At 50.1% G+C, this 6,000-nt stretch overlaps 1 pseudogene; it reads right to left on the bottom strand.

Annotated features, from left to right (window-relative positions):
- Positions 1 to 4,437, bottom strand: part of LOC147414817 (axonemal central pair apparatus protein HYDIN-like) — a 65,952-nt pseudogene extending 61,515 nt beyond the window's left edge.
- Positions 4,438 to 6,000: the final 1,563 nt, after the last annotated feature.

Consider the following 6,000-nt stretch of genomic DNA (forward strand, 5'->3'; position numbering starts at 1 on the left):
GGCATCCATGCTGCACCTTTCCAATGTTCCCAGGCTGAATGCCAGACCAGGAACGGCACAAGACTCTCCAGGAATAACAGAGGGACCACACCTGCATCCTTCCTTGACAAAGAGTCTTCCATTTTCAACCATGTCCCTGTCAAAATCTGTTATCTCAGAAGATACTTTGACTTCTCTTGCTCTTTCTCCACCTGCAAGATGCCCTGACAGCTTTTGTTGTCCATTTGGTTGTTCCTCTCAACAGGCAGATTTGGAGAGGGGGTTAATGCACCTGCTCTCACGTACAATTCCACCTCCCCATCTTGCCCTCCTCTCATGTATACATCTCATTCTTCCTTACAAACAGTATCTTTAATTACACCTTTCTTGTTCTGACCCTTCTCTGCTTCCAGTACACTGACTGTTGCGTGTCAAGTGAAACCCTTGCGCACACCATGTTCTCTCCCAGAGCACTTTTTCACTCCGCTCCTTTCCTCCCTCCTGTCTTTTCCCACCAGTTGCTCTTGGCACAGGCCTAATTCGAGCAAATGCTTCCCCAGCTGAAATTCAAAAGGTCTCAGTTTTCCTATTTACAGTGGAACAAAACTGCTGACATTTTTCAACTTTTCCCTTCTCAGCTTTCTTGGGAAATCTCAAAATGATCCGTTTTGTCAAGTAAAGGTGGAGACCTTCAAGAGCACATTACTCTGGATGGGCTGTGGCTCTCCAAAGAGAAAGCAGAGAGCCACGTTGGCTTAGAAAAACCTGAGCAGAACTGAGTTAAGCTTGGCAGGAGCCTGAAGTGGCACCTAAAGGCCTCGCAACGCTGCTGCTCAATCAGTCCTTCCCCACTGCTGTTTCAAACCACCTTTCCTGGAGTGCTAATGCCACTAATTAGAACTTTTCCAGCAGAATGCTGAGAAGACTCAGCCCCTGTGCTTTGACAGGAAGCTGCACAGAGGCAGCTCAACAGGCTGGGAGAGGCAGGGATATCCTGCCAGAAACCGAGATTAACCAAGGAGCCACCAGCACGTGGTGCACATGTGAGGTGAAGCACGAGAGCAGGTAGAACTGTCCAGCCCTCAACACCCCATCAATGCAGGGCTTTCAAGGGGAAGGATGCTGACTAGAAAAGCTCCTCTGGGGTAGATACCCCCAATGCCTGGCCACAATCAGAGGGAGAATCCCCAGTATGGGAAGATTTCCACCATCTTGCAAAATAAAGGTGGAAGACATTTCATTCTGGATGCACTGTGCTGCAGCAGGTACCTTGCTGTGTTGTACACCACGGGAACTGCACTGCTTTCCTCTTCCAACACAGTGCTAGACCTCCGCCTCCCAGCACTTACCTTGTTGTTCCTCAGAACCAGGGGCACTTCGTAGACCTCACGGGGCACGTAGCTCTGGAATACCACCTCTGATGGGAAAGGCTGAAACGAGCTCTGTTCCGGATCAACTGCTGAGAACTGCAGATGCAAGATAGAGCAGTGAGAGGTTCAGCTGCTGGCAGAAAGATTCATGAATGAGAATCCTACACTACCTTGATCTCCAGGGAAGCACAGTCCCTTGGTGAGTACGTCTGCCCAGCTCACGCCAGGGAAATGGCAGCTCACCCACCTGTGTTCTGAGCTGATCAAGTTTCTGGACCACATTGAGCAGGCTCAAGCTAAGAAGCTCTTGTGGTAGGTGTTTCTCCAGGTTTCCTTCTCCAAAATGGAAGGCAGCACTTACCTCCAGCAGAGCCCTGCACTAGTGTGGTCACACAGCTCCAGAGCACTTACTGCAAGAGCCATCAGCACTCACGGAGCAAGTGAAACCCAAGAATTCACATGAAACTCCAAGGGAAACAACTTGGGGGTAATCTCTGAGACAGACAAGAGTCCCACACATCCCCAATATCTTTTTGGATATTGGAAACCAGGAAGAAGAGAACAGTACCAGAGGAGGTAAGGCCAAAATGAAAGTAACACACTAATTAGGAAAGACAAACGAGGTGAATGCTGGATGGTGATAAGAGTTCAGCTCTTTTCTCAGCATTACTGGCCAACCTGAGTACGACTGGACTTGGTATCTCCTTCTTCCATGAGCCTTAAATGGATGTGCTATTGTGTTCTATTATTGTTGCTTTATTTAACACCACTGCGGAAGCACGTTGAAAATATACACATCAGCAAACACTTACAGAGCAGAGGCGTTACTCTGAGAACACTCCTCCCTGCTTTGTCTCCCCTCAGCTGCACTGTTCCCCCTCGAAAGACACAGGCAGGTCTCCTGCCTCTCCACAGAAGTCACTGTCACATTGAAGCCAGCAGCTGCAGCACACCGCCACTTATTTGTGCCCTCATCTGATGCGCTCCCAACCTCCCGTGCTGACTAGGGCAATCCTGAACCAATTGGTTACTGCTCTCTTGCTGGCAATTTTCCACTCAACAGCCTACCTCAGTGACCTACCCACTTGGACTGTGTTACACTGAGCAGCCCTGTAAGAAAAGCAGCTCTAAACATACATCGAAGTAAACACGGATCCAGATAAAGCACCTCCACTCCACTCTGCCCAGGGCAACTCCCCGGAATATCTGGCAGCCTGCAAAATCCAACACCCTGCACGGGTCCCACACGTGGTTCCAACCCAAAGCACTAACGCAACCGGTTTTGTTAAATCTTGAGTAACCACCACAGGCCCTCGGCCTGCGAAGGCCAATGCTGCCACCACCCAGGAAGTCCTGTGACCCCAAGCATTTGGCAGTGACTACACCAAAGCAAGAGGCGGCTATTTCAGCAGGATGGACCATGGCAAGCTCGTGCCCTCGTGTCCTGCCCACCAGCTTCAGCAGAGGGTATTTACATCGGCTTAGTGCAGATCAGGACTTCAGCCTCTCACTGGGGAAAAATGTTTTACCTTCCCCCAGCAGAAAGAACTCCGCCACCACCAACAGTTTGAAAGGACAGCAGGACCTAGTCACTGAGGTATTCAGGTAAGCTGGAGGCAAGGCTGTCACAAGCGCACACCCTCTTCAAATGTCACTTCAAACAGCAAGGAAAAGGGCAGGAAAAGGCTACCTTCTGATGGGAGGTTTCACTTCTGTCCAGAAGCGGGATAATCCGGGGCCGCCTCATCTACCGAGTGCTGGCCAGCCTCTGCTTGGTGGTGAGAGACATCTCCTTCAGGAAGGCCGAGGGAGTCAGCTGAAATGCAAAACACCAGCAAGATGCACAGAAATGCCTTTGTTCAGGAAGGCTTTTCTTGTTCAAGTGCCACTGATGAATACTTTGGGATCACAGCCACTAGCATAGTCCTGGAAGATTCCTAAGTCACCTGCTGAAATATTTAACACCAGTAAATGAACAATACAGAGCGGAATACACGTGCCGTAACCAAGTGGCTCAGTTCCATTAGCTTCTTCATGACTTGATGTGGCACGTTTGGGGATTTCAGCTCTTCGGGCATTTGGTTCCTCTTTTAGTTTTGCTGGACCGAGCCAACGGCCTTTGAAGAGAGTGGGGAGGAGTTATCAGAAATCCCCCAACTCCACCCTGGCACAACGCCAACACACGTATGGAGACGTCTCTGCTGGGTGACTCAGAGGAAAGCAGAACAGCAGTGTTGTGCCAAGACAGAGGGGGAAAGGAATGTGTCCGAGTTTTAGTTCTCTCTTTTTAATTAGCACTTGTTCTATCTCTGTTCCGTCCTCACAGACCCCTCCACAAAAGTATACAGAGACATCCCCTGGACAGAGCCTCAGCACTAGGTCATCTCCAGTCAAGTGAGCTCCAGTCAGCAAAGGGGACATTTGTGGAAGGGAAGGAGGAATTGCCCTGACTCCACTGCTGTTTGCAGGGCGGGATCTGGGCTCCACACAGGACACAAGATCCAAATAACTGGTTTGGAGCCTGTTCTATCTGGGAGCAGCAGGTGTCAAGTCTTCAGGCAGAGTTGGAGCAGCCCAACACGTGCCCAGCTGCCTGGACGGCAGCTACGCTCAGAGAAGCACTGGCAAATGCGCCCGCCCAACAGAAAACACCACTGCCCATGCCAAGAGGATGGAAAGGAGCACACGGTCATGCTTCAGCCACCCCAGTGCAATGCCCAGCACATTTGTTTAACTCTGCTCCAGCGGCACATCCAGGCAGGACTCTGGACTTTCCCTGAAGCAGCACACAGTCCATCCCCCACTGCACCATGGCAGCCACCTCCAACAGCAGCATGGCAGCAAAGAGATGGGGAGGGGGTGTCTGGCTTCGCAATGCTGCTCGACAACAGGAGGGGCCGGCAGAGGAGGAACACAGGGGCAGTTTCCAGCCTTAACCAGCTCCTGCCTGGCCCCAGCAGGTACTTACAGTTAAAGGCTCCTCTGCCTCTCTGACCAACTTCGGATTGCGAGGTGCTACCACTTTGCTCTGGAATCCATTGGCCGTTCTGGAGGACCCCATGGGCCGACGGATCTTGGCAGCAGCCATGTCTCAGCTCACCTGGAAGAAGCAGCAAAGGGACTTTGAAAATCCAGAGCCCCCTTCATGGCAGACCCAAAGGATACACCTGTGTCTCCAGGCTGGGGCATCCTTCACAAGTGCAGAACGTTCAGGCCTCCCCACCCTGCTTCATGATCAGACCATACTGAAGTGGTAGAGTTAAGATTCATACAGGTAAAAGCCCAGAACAAACATTCCGAGCCAAAACGCCTGTTGCTGTGCGTGCAGTCCCACGAGACACAGACACACCCCAGGGCCTGCTGGCACTTCTCCCCACACTTTCATTACTTTTGGAACTCCATTTACCGGAATTACTAACCAAATCTCTAACGTCCACACTGTCCTTTATTACTCTTTAAAAGTTTTTTGGTGGGAACGGAAGGAAGGTGAGTGTCACTCAGCTGCTTCACTTTGCAAGAGCAGCTGACCTGACTTTGTGCCTGACCCTACTAAGTGCTCAGACTATTGTCAACAGCCTTAACCCAGCAGTTGCTGCTGCCTCGAGCACTAACAAAATCAGACCGCTTTGCTGCTTTGCCAACCAGAACGTCCACCCTTTGTGCAAGAAGCCTCCTGATGTTTCTAACTCACGGAGCACAGAGTTCAACACTCTGATTAAGAACTAGAGTTTCTCAAGGCTAATTCGGTTGTTTCAAGTTACAAAAGTTAGCCAGCAAATATGGCTCCTTCCAGGCATGAAATCACCACAGTGCCCAAGAGCATTGCTCCATGGAGAATGAGGGCCCTAATTTTCCCTTATTAACACCCAAACTCAAGGCTCCCTACAGGCATTACAGAGGCTGTAACAGCAGAAATAAAAAGCATTAAACCATTAAAGAAACTTGAGCAATTAGTTCAAATATAAATGCAACACATGTGAAAGCAGGGCCACTTCAGACTTTATCCTAATGGCAGTTCTCCAGCATTCTTATCCTACAAGTAGCACGGAGTAACAGGGCCATGGGCCACTCTTCTTCCAACCACCAGCCTGCAGACCGCCTCCCTTTGTTGTGTCACACAAAGTAGATGTGCAAGAAAGGGCAAGAAGAGAAGACAACCCCAGAAAGCAGGTCTCAAGCACCAAAACCCAAAGATAAACATGTTCAGCATTTACTGAGCACTGCTTTGGACGAGAAATCATTTCCCCTCCCCTTCTGGCTAACTGGACCAGGGAACAGATGGATTTGCCCACTTTTCTGGGACTTGAAAGACCAGTGCTCTCAATCCCAGCTCTACTCTGAAGCTTCTTTAGATCCTGACATTGAGTACAATCACAGATCACATTCCCTCCTGCTTCCATTCATTCCACATCATTTTTTGTGTGGACGTGCTGTATACAGCAAGACATCATCCACACAGAGATGACCATTCCCTTCCCCTCGAGTTTCACCCACATCCTGCACGCAAAGCAATAACTTCACTCCTTTACTCCCAAAGCAGCTACAGCATTGCACGTGGTTGTGGCACTAGGCCTTTACAGTTTCAGGGAACAACAAGGTTGTTCCTTTTGTTCTTGCAAGAAACAGGAGCACAGCACTGTCCTATGGACAC

This window comes from Leptosomus discolor, chromosome 10 (genome assembly GCF_034619465.1).
Source record: "Leptosomus discolor isolate bLepDis1 chromosome 10, bLepDis1.hap2, whole genome shotgun sequence".
Lineage (NCBI taxonomy): Eukaryota > Metazoa > Chordata > Aves > Leptosomiformes > Leptosomidae > Leptosomus > Leptosomus discolor.